General features: G+C 39.2%; 1 protein-coding gene across 26 annotated transcripts in view; it reads right to left on the reverse strand.

Moving 5' to 3' along the window:
- The window catches only part of LOC149119716 (uncharacterized), a 367,358-nt gene that overhangs the window by 287,282 nt on the left and 56,329 nt on the right, over positions 1–23,747 (reverse strand). The window contains exon 2 of one of the 26 annotated variants that reach the window (XR_016228241.1): positions 4,223–4,267. The exons of 24 other annotated variants lie outside the window; for them this stretch is intronic. The gene's annotated coding sequence lies outside the window, so the exon portion shown is untranslated. Of the gene's footprint in view, positions 1–4,222; positions 4,268–13,855; positions 13,954–23,747 lie in introns of all 26 variants that reach the window. One more of the 26 variants, XR_016228239.1, reaches the window with a different exon arrangement.

Below are 23,747 nucleotides of genomic sequence, written 5' to 3' on the forward strand. Positions count from 1 at the left end.
ACCAATGCCATCTCACTAGTCCCAGTGATCAATTTCTATTCACAATTGATCATAATGATAGGACTAAGAACCAAAGGGATCACATAAACAAGAATAGTGTCTGCAAATACTAGCTGATAGAATCAAAAAGGGAGAGAACAATCCAACATGGGAAGTGAGATACACAGCAGACCCATAGAATGGCAGATGTCCTAAACAGCACTCTGGACTCAAAATCAGCCCTTAAGGCATGTGGATCCAGCTGAAATGCCCATGAGAGTATTTCAGGCATGGAAAGCCAAGATACTCTGGGGAAAAAAAAAAAAAACCTAAATGAAAGATCTCCATGAGTGAGATCCCAGTGGAAAGAATGGGTCATCAAAGAAGGAGGTACCTTTCTCTGAAGGGAGGAGAGAACTTCCACTTTGACCATGGCCTTGTCTACATATGATCAGAGTCGGTGAACTCAGGGGGCTTCCATAGCCTAGGCAGCTCATGACAAGAGCCTAGGGTGATTACTGATGCCATAAACAAGAGTGTCAATTTGTTAAGTCAACAACAGGAGTCACTGTGCACTTACTCCTCATGTAGGATCTCTGTCCTTAGTGTGCTGTACATTGAGATTTAATGCTATAACTAGTACTCAAACAGTATTTTTCACTTTATGTTTCTGTGTGGGAGCAAACTGTTGAAATCTTTACTTAATGTATGCTAAACTGATCTTCTGTATATAAAGAGAATCGAAAATGAATCTTGATGTGAATGGAAGGGGAGAGGGAGTGGGAAAGGGGAGGGTTGCGGGTGGGAGGGACGTTATGGGGGGAAGCCATTGTAATCCATAAATCGTACTTTGGAAATTTATATTCATTAAATAAAAGTTAAAAAAAAAGAAAAAAAGGGGAAGATAGATTTTTTAAAAAGTGGAGAGAGTACAGTCTCAGGGAAGATTGTAGAGGAAGTTCCACACAAATTAGAGGGACATTGTGGATTTATGTGGAGGGTGTCCACATGCACAACTCAGGACCCCAGCAGCCAAGAGCCTCAGCACCAGCTTCAGACAGTGAGGTAAGACCAGACTGTAGCAGCACAAGCCACTGGTGATAAAGCTGTGGAAAGAACCTGGCATGAGTCCAGCTTGGAGCCCTGGGGGTGGGGAGAAACATACCTGCCAACCTAGATGGAAAAGGTGGAGGGGAACATTTCTTTCTCCTTGACCCCCTGGCACCAGTGTCCTGTACCTAGCTGAGAGAGGATGGGTGCCATTTTGGACATATGTAACAGCTGCAGCAGCTTGTGTCCATGTGCCCAGTAACCAGCTGAGAGGAGACACTTGAGTCTGGGATGGACTTTGAAGACACTGTGGCTGCATGGGAGGATATAGGGTGTGGCTGGGTCTCTGGGAAGTCACTGTGGGAAACACCACATGCTCAGAGCTCCTTGATTAACTTGTGAGAGTCATTGCTGTGGGATTTGGGCTCACACTGAGAACTGCACTGATCCCTTGTATAGTTTTTGTGCCAATGCAGATGAATACCACACCTACTGGGGCTACTGCCTGGGCACTGGTCTCCTTGAAGGAGAGAAGGTGAGCGTGAGACTATGCCGACAGAGCTGATCTAACCCTCCCCTCTAATAAAAAAGATTTACCATGCCCAACTTGGGTGTCACCTTGGACACTCCCCTCACCCTGGAGCAATGAACAAAGCTCCTGGGCCACATTCAGCACACTCCTCAGGGTATTCACTGAAAGAGCAGACTCCACTAAGCCATAGAGGAATAGTCCAAAGATGAAAGCCATGGGGGGAGGGGATAAAAACCAATCAGTATCTTTAAAAATGCCTAAAAATAAACACAGGAGTTCAAGAAACAAAAAAAGGAAGACAACATAAAGACCCCAAAGGAATATAACAACACTTCAATCTATACATGAAGATGAAGAGATTAAAGAAATGCCAGAAATCGAATTCAAAAGTTGATTATAGGATAACTTAATAATCAGAGGCAAATTTATGAATTAAAGAAATCCATACATGAAATGAATATTTTTCCCATGAAATTGGGATTTTAAGAGAAATAAAAATGAAATATTAAAAATGAAGAATTCAATAGATCTAATGAGAAATGCAGTGGAAAGCCTTAACAATAGACTTGGTGAGGCAGAAGAAAGAATATCCGAATTAGAAGAAAAATCTCTGGAAATTTTACAGAAAAAAGAAATCATAAAACTAAAATACAGTGTTGGAGATATATGGGATAATATTTAATGACCCAACATACAATCTTACAAGTTCATGAGGGTGTGGAAAGAGAATGGATTAGAAGACTTTTCAGTGAAATAATTGCAGAAAACTTTCCTATTTTAGAGAAAGAAAGGGACATCCAAGTTCAGGAAGCACATAGAACTCCTGATAGACATGACCAGAAAAAAATCTTCACAACACATTGTAGTCAAACTTTCAACAGTAAAACAAAGTTTCTAAAATGTGCATGAGAGAAACACCAGATCAGTTTCAGAGGAGCTCCAATTAGACTCACAGCTGATTCTCATGAGAAACCCTACAGGCTAGAGAGAATGGTGAAATATATTCCAAGGCCTGAGAAGAAAATGGTCAATGCAGAATACTATACCCTGCAAAGCTCTCACTTATGAGTGAAGCTGAAATAAAGACCTTCCATAACAAAAATTGAAAGAATTTGTCATCACTTGTTTAGCTTTATAAAAGATGCTTAAGGATATGCTAATCACCAAAACACAGAAACGTGCTCATCACTATGAAAGAAGGTGAAGGCAGAAAATCTCTTGGTAAAAGTACAAAGGAAATCCAAAGTACACAATAGAAATATTTGTGGGAAAATGGCAGGGCCACATTACGTAACAATAGTCACCTTGAGTGTAAATGGCCTCAACTCTCCAGTTAAAAGACACATACTGGCTAAATGGATTAAAAACAAGACCCATCTATTTGCTACCTATAAGAAACACATCTCAGGGCTGGTGGTGCGGCATAGCAGGGTAAGCCTCCGCCTGCGACCCCGGCATCCCACATGGGAGCTGGTTCTAGTTCCAGCTGCTCTTCTATGGCCTGGGAAAACAGTGGAAGATGGCCCAAGTCCTTGGGCCCCTGCACCCGCATGGGAGACCCAGAAGAAGCTCCTAGCTCCTGGCTTTGGTTCGGTGCAGCTCCGGCCATTGTGGCCATTTGGGGAGTGAACCAGTGGACAGAAGACCTTTCTCTTTGTCTCTCCCTCTCACTGTCTAACTCTACCTCTCAAATCAATCAATCAATCAATCAATAAAATAACACATCTCACCAACAAAGTTACTCGCAGAATGAAAGGGAATGAATGGATGGAAAAATATATTCCATGCGAACAGGAACCAATAAAGAGCTTGTGGAGCTATCCTAATATCAGACAAAATAGACTAACACAAAAACTGTTCAAAGAGAAAAAGGCCACTATGTAATGATTAAGGACTCAATTCAACAGGAAGATGCGACTATAGCAAACATATGTGCCTAATTACAAGGCACCTAGCTAATTAAAAGAAATTTTCATGAATCTAAAGGAAGACATAGACTCAAATGAAATATAGTAATGGGGGACTTCAATACCCCACTGTCAACAAGACAGATAATCAGCAAGGAAACAGTGTTAATCAACACTATAGACCAAATGGACCTAACAGAACTTTTCATCAACAGATGCAGAATACACATTCTTCTCACCAGTGCATGGAACTTTCTCTAGAATAGAACTTTTAGTAGGCCATAAAGCAAGTCTCAGCAAATTAAAAAAAAAAATAGAAACCATACCATGCATCTTCTCTGACCACAATGGATTGAAGCTGGAAATCAACAACTCAAAAATCTCTAGAACATATGCAAACATATGGAGACTGAACAACATGCTGCTGAATGAACAGTGGGTCATAGAAGAAATCAAAAAATTTCTGGAAACAAATGAACACAACAATACAACGTATCAAAACTTATGGGTTACAGCAAAAGCAGTGATAATAGGAAAGTCTATAGCAATTGGTGCATTTATCAAGAAAATGGAAAGGCACCAAATAAATGGAAAGGCACCAAATAAATGAGTTAGCAATGCATCTCAAGGACCAAAAAAACAGAAGCAAACTAAACCCAAAATTAGTAGAATAGAAAGAAAGTAATAACAATTCAAAATGTCCTCATGGAGAAAGTGATTCAGATTTCTGTGTTCAAAATGGCAGATTACATACATATGGTAATTTCTCTATGTCCTTACTCCATTCCTTTTTTTCCACCTACAAAAGGGGGGGGGGGGAGAGAGAGAGAGAGAGAGAGAGAGAGAAGTAAATATGTAGCTTGGCCCCAAACCAAAAAGAGGTATTGTTAGGGGACTATAATCTAAAGAATTCCTACAAAACTGTAAACCAACGAATCAAATCAAAGATGGAAACAGAAACCTAGAAAATGCAAAGGTTAGGAAGCAGGAGCTGTTTTCACAAAAGGTAGAAGCTGCACAAAGTGCTTTTCACCCTTGGAATGAAATCTGAGAATGGTGTGGCACAGGGAAAACCAACAAGAGAATTTAAAGGGTCCTGGAAGTAACTGCAGCAGCCAAGCTGGTCAAACTCTCTGCATTCCTTTGCCCAGTTCCCACCATGAGTCAGGCAAGAGAATAAAAATGCTTGTCTTTAGGCAGGAGCAGTGCTTAAGTCAGGGATATAGAAAAGGTGCCTAGAAGATGCAAAGGTTAGATGCCAGGAGCCATTTTCCTGTATCAAGACAGTGTCCCTAGAGGTAGGCAACTTCAGGGAAGAAAGGCGAGTGGTCTTGCAATGATTGGCAACTGTTAAAATATCCTGCCTATCAACATGCTAAACACAATTTCCTCATCTACTCTCATTGACAACACAGACTCCAATAGGCACTCCCTAGCAACTGCATAAACACAGGCAGCAAATACTCTAGCAGGAATCTCATCAGTAAAGATCATTTCATGATTAAAGATTGTAAAATAATTGAGGAGTAGCACTCATGACAAACTGAAGGATAGGAATGATCTTACTAAGTAATGATAGAAATAAATACATTGTAGGCAAAGGAAATACATCAAAGGCATAGAGGCAAGGAAGAATAGGCTATGGTTCAAATACAGAGCATAGAATGCAAGAGAGAGATAAGCCTCCAGAGGTAGGCTGGGAACTAGGTTGTGGATGGTTTCAGATGCCAAATGGAGCCATTTAGGCTTATTTTGTAAACAATGAGAATGGAGACAGTGATGGGTAATATGGAAGAAAGTGATAGCTTTCTAAGGCATAGCCATAATCCTAACTGATGGAGTGTGGATTGCACATAGGAGAGAATAGAGTCACTTAGGAGACCGCTGCAACAGACTTGAGTACAAATGACCAAGGGCAAATCCAGGAAAGCTCCAATGGGGTAAGAGATGTTGGGAAAAAAAAATCTGTAATTGATTAGGTTTAGGGGATCAGGATTAGGCAGACGAATAAGCATCAAGGATGTTTACTCGTACATCTTATACCATTCACTCATTTAAGGAACAAGAAGAGAACTGAAGGGGCGGGTGCTATGGTGTTGTGGGATAAGCCTCTACCTGTGGTGCCAGCATCCCATAAGGGCACTGGTTTGTGTCCCAGCTGCTCCGCTGCCAATCCAGCTATTATGGCCTGAGAAAGCAGCAGAGAATGAATGGCACAAGTGCTTGGGCCCCTGAACCAATGTAGGAGACCTGGAAGCAGCCCCTGGTTCCTGGCTTTGAATCAGCCCATCTCGGGCCATTGCAGCCATCTGGGAAATGAACCAGCAGCTGGAAGGCCTCTCTCCCCATCTCTCCCTCTGTGTATAACTACCTCTAAAATATTTTTTTTAAAAAAAGAACTGAATTTAGTTTTTGTTTTGTCACGATACTGTTTGTTTATAGGTGAAGAATTTACTTGGGGACAGTTTAAGTACCTGCAGATATCTAACTGAAAATATCCTATAAACAGTTGAAAATTCAAATCTCAGTTTCAGGAGGAGGCAAAAACTAAAAGATATAGATTTGAGCAGTCTTTTGAAAAAGTAAATTAGGTCACCCCCTATAGTGAATGAACAGAAAAAATGAAACTGTGACAAGGATTCCAAATGTGGAACCATTATCTTAGAAACTAGGTCATTTTCAATAAAGCACTATAGAAATCAAAGTGATTTGGGTTTTGTTTTTATTTTGTTTCTAATCATCAGAACCAAATAAATTGGTCAAGTGATCAGGGGAGTAACTCACAAGAAATAAACTGGCATGAGAAACAGTATGTTCTCTCAAAAAATCAAGATGCTTTGGTTGAATAATACTGACAAAAACAAAGCTGTGCACAAGGTTGAAGTTGAACGTTTATTTTTGCAGTTTGGGAAACTCAAGTAGGAAGAAATGAAGTGAATCCCCCAAAATCAAACAGCCAGAGTCAGAGCAATACAACAATTCAGTCCTTCTGCTTTACAGCACAGTGATTCTTCTTCTTCCCCCATCTCTGCCCTATTAAGTCAGTACCCTCTCCTGCCCCAGCTAATAATTGATGTGGTTGATTACTACATTTGATCCTCAGAATCCTAAGAAATACAACCATAATTTAAGCTGTTTGGAGGGGTCAAGGCATCATGGACCAGGCTGACAGTTTGTCTATTTAGTATGTAGTTAACTGTCAATTACTTCTAAAAAGGAAGCTATGGCAAGAATAGTCTAAAACAATGGTTGCAGCTTTAAATTACTTGTTTTTATTTTAAAATATATTTCAAATTCACAGCATTTAGAGAAAATCATGTACTCCAAAGTGCTTGTCTGTAGAATAGATATTTGTAAAAGTAAGTCAATTTCTCTGCTTATTTATAAGTGCAGTTTCTAAGATACATCCCCAGGAAAAAAGATAAAACACACTGAATTTTCAATATGGTTCAGTCCTTTCAAGTTATTAAGAAGTCTTTAGTGCATGATAAACATCAGAAAAATATTCCTTGGAGCCTATGGAATAAAGACCACACCTGAAAGCATGCCATCCAAGGTTTCCGACTTAACGCCAACCTAGCTTTCTAGATTAGTTCCCTATATTAACCTTTTCTCCCAATGACACTAAATTATTAGCTCTTCCCTGAACATTCTCTGTACCATTAGGATTCCCTTTATGCCGTTGCTCATACTATTCCTTGAGTTTGAAGATTTCCTTCTCCATATTCACCTGTCAAACTTCCCGTATGTTTTTCAAAATTTAGCTCAAATTTCCCTTTCCCATGAAGCCTCCCTTGTTCACTCTACAGGAAAATACTCTATCCACTCTGTATATCCCTTAAGAATAAAGAGGATAATATGAGGTCAACCTACGTATAGTCTGGGACACATTTAAACTACTACATCCTCTCAAAATGTAGGTCAAAGTTAGCATTCATTAATCTGTTCCTAAAGTGTTACATGCTAGGAATCATGCTCTTCATTGAAAATACAGTGAACAAGAGTTCCAGCTTTCACAGCATTCATGTTCAAGATAGAGAGGCAAACAATTAAATGGGCAATTATAATTTAAATATGATAAGTGCTGTGATATAGATAAGTCCAGGGTGTTAAGGAGCCACAGAGGAGAATCTTCAAAACCAACTTTATGGGTCAACTTTTGTCTATTACTTAAGGTACCCATAATTCCATATTTGAGTGTCATAATAGATTATATACTTGATCACAACACAAATTTCAACAAATTGGAAATTACGCAAGTCATACAAACCATGTTCCTGGATCACAATGGAATTAACTTAGAAATCAACAACATACAGATCTCTGAAAACTCCAATGTTTGGAAACTAAACATACTTATAAATGAACAATGAATTAAAGAAGAAATCAAAAAGGAGGCTAGAAAGTATTTTGAATTGAATAAAAATGGGAACAAAGCACAATATTTATAGGATGCAACTAATACAGTACTTAGGAAATGTATAGCACTAACATGTATATTTGAGAAGAGACATCTTCCACCTATAAAATTAGATAACAGAAAGGAAATACAACCCAAAAGAAAATAAAATCAGAGTGGAAATCTATGAAACACAAAGCATAAATACAATAGACAAAAATCAATGATACCATAACTAGTACTTTGAAAAGATTAATAAAATTGGTAAACCTATAGCCAGGAAAAGAAAGAGGAAACAAATTATCAATATCAGGAATAAGAGTGGTGATATCACTATAGAATCTATAAATACTAAAAGGATAGTAAGAGAATATTATGAACAATATTGTCTAATAACTGTGATAACTTAGGAAAAACTGAAAACTTGCTTTAAAGAAATTACCAAAGTAGTTCAAACAGTAACTACTATTACTCAAGGACAAATAGACAGCCTGAATACTCTCTACTGAATACTGCATCTACTAAAGAAACTGAATTTATACGTATGAACCTTCCCAGAAAGAGAATTCCAAGTCCAGCTGGTTTCCCTGGGAAATTCCATCAAACATTTAAGGAGTAATGCCAATTCAACACACGCTGTTCCAGAATATTGTACAGTCAGAAATACTTCCAACTCATCCTATGAGGCCAACATTACTGTTACTAAAACCTAATGATTATGAGAAAACTGGACTAATACTATTCATGAACAAATACATTGTTAACAAAATTTAACAACACAAATCTAACAATACATAAAAAGGATACTATATCATGACCAAGTGAGGTCTATCCCAGTACTTAAAGCTTGGCCTAATATTTGAAAAACAATCAGAATAACTCATCACACTAAAAGATTTTTTTAAAAAACTACACAATCATCTTAAAAGAATCAAAAAACATATTTAACAAAATCTAACAGCCACTCTTGATAAAAATTCTCAGCATAGTTGGCATAGAAAGGAACTTCAAGTTGATAAAGGGCATCTATGAAAACCCACAGCTAGTAATTTATTGATATACAAAACATAAATGAACCCCAAAACCTTCATGAATGGTGAAAGTATATATTTAAAAAGCACATACTAACTCATATCATGCAATAGCAAAAACGTCTTAAAAAACAATTTAAAAATAAGGAAAGGATTTGGATATTTTCCCCAAAGAAAACATACAAATGACCAACAGATATATGAAAAAAGGTGCTTAACATCACTAATCAGAGAAATGAAAATCAAAATTACCATGAGATATTACCTTACACACATTAGGACAGTTAGTATCAAAGAGACATCCGAGTGTGGAAGATGGAGTGAAGAAAGCCCTTGAACACTAGTAGTAGGAATGCAAATTCATATTGTCATTATGGAAAACAGTATTATGTCCCCCAATTAAAAATGAGTCCCTATATGACCTAGCAGCCCCATTTCTGTGTATGGATTCAAAAGAAATCAAATCAGTGTCTCAAAAAGATATCTGTAATCTTATGGTCATTTCAACATTTTTCACAATAACCAAGATATACAGACAACTTAATTACCCAAAGAAAATGTGGGGTGTGTGTGTATAATGGCATATTAGCCATAGAAAAGGAAGCACATTCTGGCACTTGTGACAACTTGGATGAATCTGCAGGGCATTGCACCAAGTGAAGTAAACCAGACACCTATGGCAAATTCTGAATGATCCCATTTATGTGTGGAATCTAAAAGGGTTGAATCAACAGGAGTAGAGTAGAGTAGAGGTTACCAGAGCATGAAAGTGGGATGAAAGGAGTAAATGAGAACATGTTGGTCAAAGGGGACAAAATTTCAGTTTGAAGGTGAAACGTTTGGGGAATCTAATGTATAACATCATGACTAGAGTTACTAATGTATTAGCTTGAAATTTTTGAAGATAGATCTTAAGCACTCTCACTGCATGAGCACACACGTGAACAGAGTAGCTGCATAAGGTGATGTAGTTGCTAATTAGCTTGACTGTAGTAATCATTTTATAATGCATATACATATCAAATCATGCACACCTCAAACTTATACAACTTTTATTTGTCAATTATGATTCAATAGAGGGAAAACAAGCTATTTGAAAATAAAATTCTAAAAACTTAAAATAAGTACTGTACTCCATTGATTTGAAAACTCCAGAAAAATATATCATAAAAAACAGATTGCCTGTTGCTGGGAAGGGGCAATTGACTTTTCAGGTTATAAGGTTATAGACCCGTTCTATATCATGATTGTGGTGATGGTTATGAAAGAGCATAAATTTGCCTAAATTCATTAAGTGTACATCTTCAAAAGTTTGCATTTTATATAAACTATTCCTCAATAAAGTTCAAATTAAAAACTGTCTTAATTTTACCATTACTATAACAAGATACCTATGGCTGACTAACTTATAAAGAAAAGAGATTTAGTTCACAATTTTGAAATTGAAGGGCACAGTGCTGGCCTTCATGAGTACCTTATTGCAGATGGCATCATGGCAAGAGTAAAAATGAAAATGGAAAGATCACCTGACAAGACAGGAAGCCAATGAGACCCTGGACTGGCCAGCCTTGTTCTTTATAACAACCCATTTAAGCAAAGACAACTAGAATCCCATAAGAAATAACTTAATCTCTTCTAAGGGCAGCACCCCCAGAGATACCTAAGGACCTCCCATTATACCTCACCTCTTGAAGGTCCCACCACCTCGTCACATCACCACTCTGGGGACCAAACTTCCTACACATGCACTTTGGAGGGACAACCTATGTATAAACCATAGCAATTTAAGTGAGGAAGTAGAGATGGTGAGCTCATCTAGTTTGATAAACTGTGGCTATGAAGGGAAATATGGGATTGAAAGGTAGCTTATAATTTTGTTTTATATAAAGGAGGCAATTTGAGGTTGACTAAAAACTGATGAGAGAGCAATCAAAGATACAGATACAGCCTTTTGTAGTTTACAGCAATCCAAATCTCATATCTCCCAATAACAGTCCATTTGTAATCAGAAGTATTAAGGTTTGAGAAGTATTTGCAAGGATATATAAACTCCCAAATAGAAGTCCTAAGAAGGCCAGAAGCTTATCTTTGGGAACCTTATGTGAAAAGTTCTATCTTCTAGCAAACTTCAATAAATTACAGCAGTCTTGACCCTGTCTAGAAGTGGAACACTGTCACCACTCCTTACCTTGCTTTTGATATGGCTGCCTTTTAGGTACCTAAATTTAGCTACCAACTTCTCCCTATACTTGTATAATTATTGGAAGCTAGATCCTCCATCTGCATCAAAGATTTTTTATCTCCCTGATGTCTCTTCCAGTACCCCATGTAAACAAACAGATAGGCTTGGGCCTCAAATCTGGCCAGGCCTTAAAGCCCACCTGATTATTATCAAGCCCCTTCTGTCAGTTTCTATGTGCCTCTCAATGAGAACTTGTTCGTGGTTTAGACAACACCTTTCTTAGGTCCTCTAATCGGGACTCTGCCCTTTGTTTTAGACCCTGTGAGTTTAATCTACTTGTTTGATTCATTTTCTCCAGACTTGAAACAGTGAAATTCTAGGTGGCCATGCACATGAAACCTCAGATGGAAGCAGTTTCTGCAAGCTGGCACTGCTGTCCTCCTCAAGAAGCCACCTCTTACTGGAACCCTGTCTTGATTGTAGTTCCCAACAACAGCCCTTTTCAGTATGAAGCAACCATAGTGATCATCACCAAGTTACCCTAACAGAAGTTAGGGTCTATTCTTGGGGGGAGGGGATGTTAGGAGTCAGATGGGTTAATAAGCAGCCAGCAGAAACTGGGGTACATTTCCTTAGGAATCTCCAATTTCACCATGAGACTAGCAAGGGAATGGCGATTCCATCTTCCTGAGCTCAGTTTATTGTGAAAACAAGTTACCTATCCCACACTTCTAGATGGTGTTTTTATCTCGAGCAAGCCAGACAGGATAAATGTATCAGGTCTTTTGATGGGTTTTGTCCCTACTTTGTAACTGAATGTCAATCTGATTGTCAAGTTTTTTCTTCAAAAATTGTGCTTAAAAAACCCACTACCCCTGGCCACTTTGGGATTTTTCCTCCCTTGAAGCCTCCCTCCATGCTTCTCTGGCTGGAGGTCTTTGATTCTAATGAATCTTGCTTTTAAATCTCAAAAATTGCTTAATCATCAAGTAAGATTTACTCCATTTTAAGTCTTATTTTTTACAGTTTGTAGGTAAACCTCTTGTGTACTTTACCTGCCAACTTTGGCACTAGTTTGAATATTGGAAACAGTTTACTTTGATTACATTTTGGAGAGTAGTCTGTTCTCAGTATTCTATTTCTCAGCACCTGTATATGGGAAATTCCCACTGAATATATGCAATTAAACATGGATTTGAGGTATCTAATGCTTTGGCACTCTGATCAGGAAAAAGGTTCAGGAAAGAGACTTTTATTACTAAGTGCCATTTTCTCAAATGGCTCTCATGACCATTGGCATTTATATCTTAAATATGAAAGAATGAAGCAAGACAAACACTAGTGCTTTCCTACTGACATATGAAAAGAATGGCAGATACATTTTCACAGAGGCCTTATGAATTCTATTCTAACTTCTACCTTCAGAGGTCAGGGTAGCAGCTTGTCATGCTTTTACTTTAGCAGGTTTCTCCCTGTGGCTTCTAGTATAAAAACATTTTGTATCATTTGTGATCACATGAAAAGAGTTCACTCTTGTCCTATTAGCAAGGTAAGTTCCTTTCCTTACTGGAAATAATGGAGATATACTAAAAATCTTTACCTTCTCTTTTGGTTCCTTTGATGATAGATATGTTTGAGGTAGTTGGCCAGGGTTGGGGGTTAAACCCACAATAGTGGTTAGAATTCTGCCCATGATCAGGGTTAGGGTCTCAGCCTGTGGCCAGTTTTAGGACTCTGCCTTTGACTAGGATTTGAATTTTTTTTTTTTTCCAGGAGCAGGGTTGGGGCTTAAGCTGTAACTACCCATAGTGTCAAAACGTATGGCCTGTGTTCAGGCTGTAGCTAGGGAACACAGTAAGGCTACCTGTCCTTACTTCCATTGCCACAGGACTCTGACCAGCTGAGCTGCTCAGTCAGAGTCTGCTTTGGGAGAGCATTTGAGGGAGCACCGTGGGAGCAACTACTTGTGGGTTCTTCAACCTCTGCTGACAATTAGCTGAGAAAGTCATTTTCTCTCACCATGCTTCCCATTACCTAATCTTCCAAGTGCAGAACATGGTCATTATTTCTCACCATGGGGTGAGGAGGTAGGTTGGTAAGAGAGCAAGGGAAGGGCAATGAGCTTGAATTAACATTTGTGGCTTCCTTCCTGTTCTGTCCTACAAGACTATCTCTTATCAAAAACAAAGCCCAGTTTTCTATATTAATCCTCCATGCATCAGTTCTTTCTGTTGCCCCTGCACGTAATTTGAGTACTTGGCTTTCTGAAGTTGGATGTATTTTTATTGCCTCCTTTTCTAGGCAACTCTAATTCTTTTTATGTTTCTTTTTTTGTGCTCCATCTTAACCCACCTCCCTATGTAAACATGTGTACACACATTCTGTAATCAGAAGTGTCAAGATTTGAAAATTATTTGCAATGATATTTGGATTTTTAACTAGAAATCCCAAGCAAGTCAAGAAGTATACACCCTGCTTCACCATAAATGTTAAAGGGTAGTTTAGTCCCTTGTCTTAATCCATTTTGTGTTACTAAAATATAATGCCACAAGTTGGGCAATTCATAATGAACAGAAGTTTATCAGCAGTTCTAGGAAATCCAATATCAATAGCATTGACACCTAATGAGGACCTTCTTGCTATGTGATAACATGGCAAAAGGTATCACTTGATATAGGATGAGAGAGAGAGAGGGAGAAAGGGAGAGAGAGAGAGGAAGGGAGAGGGAGAAAGGAGCTCCAGCAAGCAAACCCACTTCCATAAAAACGAACCTACTCTAGTGATAACAGCATGAGTCCATTCATGAGGGTGAAGTCCTGATGGCCAAGACAACTCTTAAAGGTCTTACTTTCCAGTGGCAATTAAACTTCAACCTGGATTTTGGAGGGGATAAACAATAGCACTCCTTTAAAAATGAATCAAATATCAAATTTACGCAAAGCAATGATTATACCAGACAGTAAAGATGGAGAGGGTACAAAAGATGATTTGGTTTTGTTCCATTGCCCTGTAGGCTGCTTGGCCTACTTCCTAGCCCAGAGTACCCCGATAGCACACTTCAGAATCCCAGCAGTCCCTGAGAATAAGGATGCTATGACAGGCTCCAGAAAAACCCTATGTTAGTCTGGGAGAAGTAATTCAAAGTGTATATAATGGGCAAAAAGTATTTATATAACAAAGGATAAAATAACGTTGTTGATGGCAATGATCTGCAATTAGATTTTGTATCAGGATAATATTATTTGAAAGCATTTCTCTACTGGAAATGGCAGTCTGTACAGATCCCCAAATGACAACCTCCATCCCTTTCCCAATTCCATCAGTTCAGCAGTTCTGTTCATTGCCTCAGAAAGCCACATGACTGAACAAAAATAGATAAAAAAGAGTCATTCATTGTTGGTGTCCAGAGAATCAAGTTCTAGAGACACTAGAGAGGACAGACGGTAAAGTCAACACATTTATTGAGAAGGTAATTATGTTGTATTTTCGCGTCACTGTGAAAAGGGAAGAGATAGAAATTTTTTTTAATTTTTTTTTTAACTTTTATTTAATGAATATAAATTTCCAAAGTACAATTTATGGATTACAATGGCTTCCCCCCCATACCGTCCCTCCCACCCACAACCCTCCCCTTTCCCACTCCCTCTCCCCTTCCATTCACATCAACATTCATTTTCGATTATCTTAATATACAGAAGATCAGCTTAGTATACATTAAGGATTTCAACAGTTTGCTCACACAAAAACAAAAAGTGAAAAATAGATGATTTTTTAAAATGATGATGAAATCAGATCAGACCTATTGTCATGTTTAATCCCAGTGAGAGTCAAGTTGGGAGTTGACAATTTCTTTTTTTTTTTTTTTTTATTTACAGAGGATCAGTTTAGTATACATTAGGTAAAGATTTCAACAGTTTGCACCCCCACAAAAAAACAAAGTGAAATATATTGTTTGAGTACTCGTTATAGCATTAAATCTCAATACACAGCACATTAAGGACAGAGATCCTACATGAGGAGTAAGTGTACAGTGACTCCTGTTGTTGACTTTACCAATTGACACTCCTGTCTATGGCATCAGTAGTCTCCCTATGCTCCAGTCATGAGTTTCCAAGGCTATGGAAGCCGAGTTCTCCGATTCTTATCTTGTTTAGACAAGGTCATAGTCAAAGTGGAGGTTCTCTCCTCCCTTCAGAGAAAGGTACCTCCTTCTTTGAAGACCTGTTCTTTCCACTGGGATCTCACTCGCAGAGATCTTTTGCCAGAGTGTCTTGGCTTTCCATGCCTGAAATACTCTCATGGGCTTTTCAGCCAGATCCGAATGCCTTTAGGGCTGATTCTGAGGCCAGAGTGCTATTTAGGACATCTGCCATTCTATGAGTCTGCTGAGTATCTCACTTCCCATGTTGGATCACTCTCCCCTTTATTTATTCTATCGGTTAGTGTTAGCAGGTACTAGACTTGTTTATGTGCTCCCTTTGACTCTTAGTCCTTTCATTATGATCAATTGTGAACTGAAATTGATCACTTGGAATAGTGAGATGGCATTGGTACATGCCACCTTGATGGGATTGAATTGGAATCCCCTGGTATGTTTCTAACTCTACCATTTAAGAGATAGAAATTTTAAGACTATAGATACAGCTGGAAGCCAGATAGTATCTGCAACCTGCTCCCGGGCTAAGGGCTTGAATAATAGAGAGGAAAGAAAATTTCTGTGCCTGATCATGGTCAGAAAGTACCTACTAATTCTCAGGCTCTCAAATGAAGCATATCAGTATCAAAGAGAGCAGTTAGAAGTGGAGGATATTGAAAATTCAGCCTGCCTGGTAGATGACAGAGAACCAAGCAGCTCTCTAGTTCATACAACCCTAGAAAAAGCAGAGATTCCTGAACACAATTTCATTTAGTTTTGCTATCCTATGGGTTTAGGGATCCAAATAGAAGCTGAGCTATCGAAACCTAAATTTGTAGACTGAGATTGAAATCCACTGCCCCAATATGTAGAAGAGACTATGTCCTGAAATAATCTACTTTATGGGTTTCTTATATTTAGCTGAAAGTTGCTTCTGTAGGTATTTTTAAATAGCATATGTCCTCAAAACGGTATCACACAGTTGGTTAGGAAACTAGAGGGCCTGAAATGATACTTCACAGGTGCACATATCAACTTCTAACTGCAGGTAAAAATTACACAGCAATTAAATGAGGACTGTGATGCCTGTGAATGATATAGTTTTCCCCAGGAGAAGCTGTCAAAATTTAGCTATATATATGGAAGTGACATCAGATATTTGTACAGTGTAATTCATTTTCTTGTCACTCAAACATCTGATCTTAGACATTCAGTAGTATTCAACTTACAGTCCTAGACACACTGAAGCACACACACACACACAAGCACATCATATGGCCCCAAATCAAAGCCTCCAGGGGAATACAAATGTTCTTTCCTCCATTTCTTAGCTTGAGTAGTTTCATATGCTTTTGAACTGCTGACTTTAATAGCAACCATACTGTGACTTTTGATTAGCAGTTTCAGTCTTCCTCACCTAACTCTTCATGAGGGATGCTGGTTGCCACCTCTCTCCTTTTCATACCTGTTTGTGTTCCCTTGAGTTTTCTTCTTACTTCCAAGTCCAGAAATGACTCAAGGACCACTTTCTGTGGTCCTAATTTCTGACAGGTTTGCCCCCAGTGTGCATTTCCACAATTCTGATACTTAGAGGAGAAAGTGTGACAAAATGACCTATCAGTTTGTCAGTGTTCTCCCCATTAAACTACCAACAGCAGGCATTGTTATGCTTCATAAGTTTCCTTCATTGGTTTCATATGTATGTCTCTCATTTTTCTAATTTATAAAGGTTCACTCTGAGGCGGCAACTTAGTGCAATGACAATGACAGTTTCAGCCTCGAAGTGCTTACATTCATGAAGCTTAGGTTTGAGTCACTTTCTGCCATTTATTACCTGGGTGATTCTTCTGTAAAAAAAAATATTTGAGAGGTAGAGTTACAGACAGAGGGAGACACAAACAGAACGGTCTTCCATCCACTGGTTCACTCCCCAAATGGCTGCAACAGTCAGAGCTGGGCCAGTCTGAATCCAGGAGCCAGGCAGGATCTTCTTTCAGGTCTCCCATATGAGTGTAGGAGCTCAAGCACTTGGGCCGTCTTCTACTGCTTTCCCAGGCCATAGCAGAGAGCTGGACTGAAAGAAGAGCAGCTGGGATATGAACCAGTGCCCATATGGGATGCTGGTGCCACAGGCGGAGGCTTAGCCTACTAGGACACAGGACAAGCCCCCTATCTGGGTGATTTTTGACAAGTCATTTCACAGTTCTTGGACCTTAATTTCCTAAGTGATAAACTTGAGGGTTGAGTTAAACTGTGATTCTGCAAACTGGAGATATGTATGGTGAATTGAGTCCACTGACCTGTTTTGTTGGACCTGCACAGCATTTGATATTTTTAATGATTTTAGATGGAGAATTTATACTCTCCTTACCCAAAGTCCTGATATTCCCTAATGCCTTCCATTAACAAGCTTCATTTGATGAACACTTGTATTTAGAACTGCTAGATTAGGTTCTTTATATTTAATATATCAATTCAAGGTATACAAATTTCATGTGTTTCATATAGATAGATGATAGATAGATTTAGGAACATAGTGATGCTTCCAACCCTACCCTCTCTCCTGCCCATGCTCCCATATCCATTCAATTTTATTGGATCTTTGTGCATCTTATATTCTGTTACTGTTCCAACAGGCAATTCCACTTCACTTCCCCTGGACACAGTAATATTTCAGTCAAGCAACTCCTGTTCCTAGCACTGCAGGTTGGATGATAAAAGTTAAGAAACTGACAACAAGGAAGTCTCATAAGAATGAGAGATTTCAGATGTCTGTCTGACCATCATGCTCATACAAAGTGGCCCATCCACAGTCAAACCACAACTCTCTACTATTCCAGCACTCATTGGCCTTCTGAGGCTTCAAATAACACAAAGTACCACCCAGGTTTCAATCCCTTCAAAGAAAAAAGCTTCAATGTATTCGTAAAAGCAGCTCAGCAGGCTTCCTGGACATCAAATATCTTACAAAACAACATTTTGATGTGTTAAATGTAAATCAATTGGAAGCACATGGATTCAATAGGTCCTGAAATGTGCCCAGGCTTGAAAATGAAGGAAAACATCTCATTGCTGTGTCTGGGAGCATTTGCTAGCTGGAAAACTTGAGGGTAAAATGTTTTTAATATTTATTTATTTGAAAGGGAGAGGGACAGAGAGTCAGAGACAGAAACAGATCTCCTAACCACAGGTTCATTCCCCAATATGCACAATAGCCAGGGCTGGGTAAGGCCAAATCCAAGAACCAGAATCTCAATCTGGGTCTCCCACATTGGTGACCCAACTACTTGCACTATCACTTGATGTCTCCCAGGGTATGTAATAGCGGGAAGCTGCAATCAGGAATGGAGCTGGAGTTAAACCCAGGCAGTCTAGTATAGGATATAATGTTCTAGGTAGCATGTTAACCAGTGTACAACACGGCCACCTTCGATTTCTTTTATATTCCACAAAACTCAAGTATGGTGAAGATTCTAGACTCCACCCGCACACAGCCATTTCCTGTCTTCAAGCCAGCTCAATTCACTATCACAAGTTGCTAACCACTAATAAATGTCAGGTAGCCTCACATCTAATGGTAGACTCTCCAGTAAACCTTGGAATACATGATTTTCTTCCATAGTAACTTTCTAATTTGGTAGAAAGATGGGTTCCTCAAGAGCAGGAATTTTCTGACAGAAAAGACATCCAGAGCATAGTCAATAGGAAGATCATATCAGTTTAGCTCCTGAAGCTGGTATTGATGAACAAAATCTAACTACTGTTCAGATGGTACCCTAGATTCATACTCATTGCCACTTATAATACCTATATTTCATGGGTGTTAATAATGAGGGTAACATTAACACTAGTATAGCTACTGCCAAGGATAATGATAATAATAGGGCCTTCCATTCATCAGTACCCTTATGTTATAGACACAAAGTTGGGTTTTTCGATTCATTCATACACATTTTCTTATCTAATCCACCCAACAACCTTGTACTTTCTTCCCTTTCACTTCTGACAATACCAAAGACCATGTACTTCCCCTATTCTGTATTCCTTTTTTATTTATTGAAACCACCAGCTTTACTCAGCAGAAAAGTAAGCATTGGATTCTGAACACCTTGGGTGTTCAATCCATATTGGTAAATACATGGCTGATCTTGTCATTCAGGTTTGGCTCTGTTACAGCCGTGCTTCAGCAGTACTGCAGATACTTAGGTATCTTAAGGAGTTTTGCATGAACAAGTGCTCCTTTTTATGTGCATGCCTCCTCCTACTCTCTGCAGCACCAAGGGGTAAGCCCATGGTGATCGTGATCATGAGGCAAATTTGAGAGACAGACAACTATGCGGAACAGTGATGGCCCCTCCACTCTGATGACAAGGGCCTTCTCACTGGATTAGGCTCACCACTCCTGACTGGCTTCTTTTCCAGGGAAGTCTGTCCTCAGGAGACTCTTCAACCGCTCATGCTCTACCAGTTCACCAGCTGAATTCAATGAGGTTAAATCCCAGCTTATACTCAAACTGGGGGAATCAATGGATCAGCTGGGCACAATGTGTACAAAAGTCATGGACTTGAGCCAAGCACTTAAAGTCATGGAGTGAGGCTATGGAAACTTGTGGCCAAACCCCCAAGTTCTGGCTTAACAAAACTAAGGGCAAGATTCAAGTCTGCACCCAGAAGGTGAAACCAAGGTTTTAGCTGGATGTAAAGAGCCACAGGAGGTACTTTACCAATCCAACCGGAGGATAGTTGTTCAACCAATGAAACTTGAAAACTCCAAAGGATATATTGATTAAAAATATATTTGATTCACACCATTCTTCACCAATATGAACTATTTTAAAGAATCTCATTATTTCTAATAAAATTGGAAGATGGCTGGAATATTGCTTACTGAGTATAGGTTTTCATGACAGTTCTGCATTCAAATTCCAGCTCTACCCCATCCCCAACTAGGTGACCTTGGACAAGTTTCTTCTTTCTCCATGCCTCAGTTTTTTATCATATGTAAAAAATGAGTTTATAATAGTAACTACTCAAAATCTATATAAGTGAAATTGCAACTTTGAGATGCAACTTTGAACAGCTCTTGTCTCAACTATTGAACTTTTTTTCATACTATTTGTTGAACTCTTAGTATAGAGTTAATCATATATATATATATATATGATTAAGTTGACTGAAAGTAGATATTAGTAAAAAAGTAATGGGAATAGGAGAGAGGAGGAAGACAGGTGGGAGTGCAGGTAGGGTGGGAAAAATCACTATGTTCCTGAAGTTGCATTTATGAAATGCATGAAGTTTGTAAACCTTAAAGAAAAGGTTTCTGGGAACAAAAAAAACCCCACAAGTGCTAATGATTTTAATAAAAAATTAAAATCAAAAATAGCATCTACCTCATGGCACTATTATGATGATTAGATTAGTACATAGGGGCCAGCGCCGTGGCTCAATAGGCTAATCCTCCACCTTGCGGCGCCAGCACACCGGGTTCTAGTCCCAGTCAGGGCGCCGGATTCTGTCCCGGTTGCCTCTCTTCTAGGCCAGCTCTCTGCTATGGCCTGGGAGTGTAGTGGAGGATGGCCCAAGTCCTTGGTCCCTGCACCCCATGGGAGACCAGGAAAAGCACCTGGCTCCTGGCTTCGGATCAGCGTGATGCGCTGGCCGCAGCGGCCATTGGAGGGTGAAGCAATGGCAAAAGGAAGACCACCTTCCTCTCTCTCTCTCACTGTCCACTCTGCCTGTCAAAAAATAAAAATAAATAAATAAATTAGTACACAGGGAGCTTCTGAAATAGTGCCTCATAAAATCTCCATAAATATTGGCTTTTTGTTGTAGTAGGTAAATTTTGAGTGGCTCTGATTGAAGGAGGCATGGCTACAGGCATCCCAAAGACCACCCTGTCACTTGGCACACTCTGGAGATCACTACCCCAGCACAACCTTGCACCCTGTTCAAGAATCTTCTCTGTAGGCTCTGACCACTGCTTAGCACTTTAAATTAGCACTGTTAGTGGAGACTCTATAACCTTAAAGATCTATTAGTAGCACTAATTATTTGAAACATCAAAGTCTTCTCATATTGATTCAAAATACACTACATACTCTCGTAGCAGGTGCCACTGACCCAGGAAGCTACAGAGTATATCAGAAAGAACTTGTCCTTTAGTCAGATCTAGAATCCTGTCTCTCAAACTTTTTACTCTGCAATCTTTAGGAAGTCATTTAACCTCTGTTAGTCTTTGTTCCTTCATCTGTAAATCAAGGATAATATCTAAGGCATAAAGTTATTACTATACACTGAATTGTATTCCCTTAAAAGTTCATAATTTGACACACTAACACCAGTGTGACTGTATCTGGAGGTAGGGTCTTAAGGATGGGGCCCAATCCTATAGGACTGTGACCTTGAGAGGAAGAGACTTCCTTCCCACCCCTTCTCTATAACCCTTCTCCTTTCCCCCTCCCTACACACAGGCACCTAGAAAAGTCCATGTGAACACAAAGCAAAAAGGCAGCCAACTGCAAGCAAGGAAGAGTGCCATTATCAGTAATCAAATTGACTAGTACCTTGGTCTTGGACATCCCAAACTCCAGAGCTATGAGAAAACAAATTCCTGCTGTTTAAGTCACTCAAGCTTATGGCAACCTAAGAAGACTAATACAGTTCCTATAAGGATTAAATGAGGTAATATATACAAAGTGCTGGGCACAAAGGCAGCACTCAAAAAGAGTTACTTTTATTTCTAGTTCTCTGAACACCTATGTAGAGCAAATGAAATCCTTTTCCCACATGAAGTTGGTCAGATAACTAAAGACACATGGTATGGAGGACTCACCACATCAATTTTTCAGACATATCCAGTTCTTGCCTCTTCCTTTAAGACTCTTTTAGGCAGACATTTTGCACAGTGGTTAACATGTGTCTCAGGATGCCTGCATCCATGTTGAGGGACTTGGGTTTGAGTCTTGGCTTTACTGCTTTCAGCTTCCTACTGAGGCACACCTTGGGAGGCAGAACATGATGCTCAAGTAGTTGAGTGCCTGCCACACCTATGAGAGATCCAGATGGTTCTGGGCCCTGGTTTCAGCCTGAACAAGCCCTGGCCACTGTAGGCCTATGGGGGAGTGAACCAGCAGATGGAAAATGTCTGTTTCTCTGCCTTTCAAATAAGATAAAAATTTAGCGTAGTCTCTGCGTGTTCCTATTTCCATAACTACACCATAAGCTCTTTGATGGAAGAGACTATGTCTTAGTCCTTTTTATAGTCATATTTCTTTGGATATCATGGATACTAGGCATAAACATCAGGTGAATAAATGCATTAACGATTGAACACACAGCCAGAGACTATTGGTGGGCAGTTGCAAACCTCCTGGCTTCAGAGACCTTGCTTCTGACAGGAAAAGGCCTGAGGAAGATCTGCATTTATCGTGAGCTCCGAGTTTGCAGCAAGCTTGCTGCCCCTCAGCCACAGAGAACATTGTGGCATTGGGCAGGAACCACCCAGCCCCAACTGCCAGGAGCTTTTCACAATTGAGCATATGAGCTTCCTACACATGGCAACTTTTCTCACGGATTTGGAGACGTAACATGCTCCTAACTCCAAACATCTCCTCTGTCTAAAGAGGCAACTCAAAACAGAAAGAACCCTTAGTTCAACACTGATGCTGCTAGGCAGGCCTTGTCAGATTAATCATCTTAATCCATTACTTTGAGCAAAATGGCTGCAGCTGTTTTTTTCACAGAACTGTCTCAGAACTGATGGGCAGCATACTAGGAATAATTGTACTAAATGATTTTCTAAATCTTTTGGAAGAAGAAGAGTCAACCGGGACACTTATTATTTGTGCATGTGTGTAGTTAAATTACTCTTCTTTGTGTGAAGTCAAGTTTTGAATTGTAGGTAATGAAGTTATAGCCAACTGGGCTTAGTAATATAATGCAAATCCTTAAATAATAGAACTCGTTGTTATAAACCAGACACTGCACAACACTTTGAAAAATTCCTCTAGAATACAAAAAGCAGAAGGGAAAGAAGCAGAGAAGGGGACAGGAAGAGAGAAAGGAGACACACAAAGGTGCGTGTATGGAGAGAGTGCAACAGAGATATTTAGCACGAAAACAGTTTAATGAGAGAAACTATACATTTCTAGAAAAAATAAAGAATGCATACTGGAAACACAAATGCTTTCCTCTAATAGTAAATTAGATTATTCTAGAGGCAAATTCTTCTACCCAGTTCTTCAGTAATCTGTAATAAATGTGGAAGTAAAGTAACAACATAAATATTAACAGTAACAGCTAGCATTTATTAAATGCTTACTATAGGACAAGTACTTTACAATGTTAGCCTATTTGATCTTCACAATATACTTGTGAGATATGCACGACCATCCCCAGGAAAACTGAGGTTCAGAGAGATTATATGAAGGATCCAAGATCAAATACCTTAGGAGCAGAGTCCTAATTTAAAAGCATATTTGACAGAATAAAGAGAAGGGAACCCTAATACGCTTTTAGTGAGAATGAAAATTA

The sequence above is a fragment of the Oryctolagus cuniculus genome, chromosome X, assembly GCF_051225735.1.
Source record: "Oryctolagus cuniculus isolate XC-2025 breed Fujian yellow rabbit chromosome X, ASM5122573v1, whole genome shotgun sequence".
NCBI lineage: Eukaryota > Metazoa > Chordata > Mammalia > Lagomorpha > Leporidae > Oryctolagus > Oryctolagus cuniculus.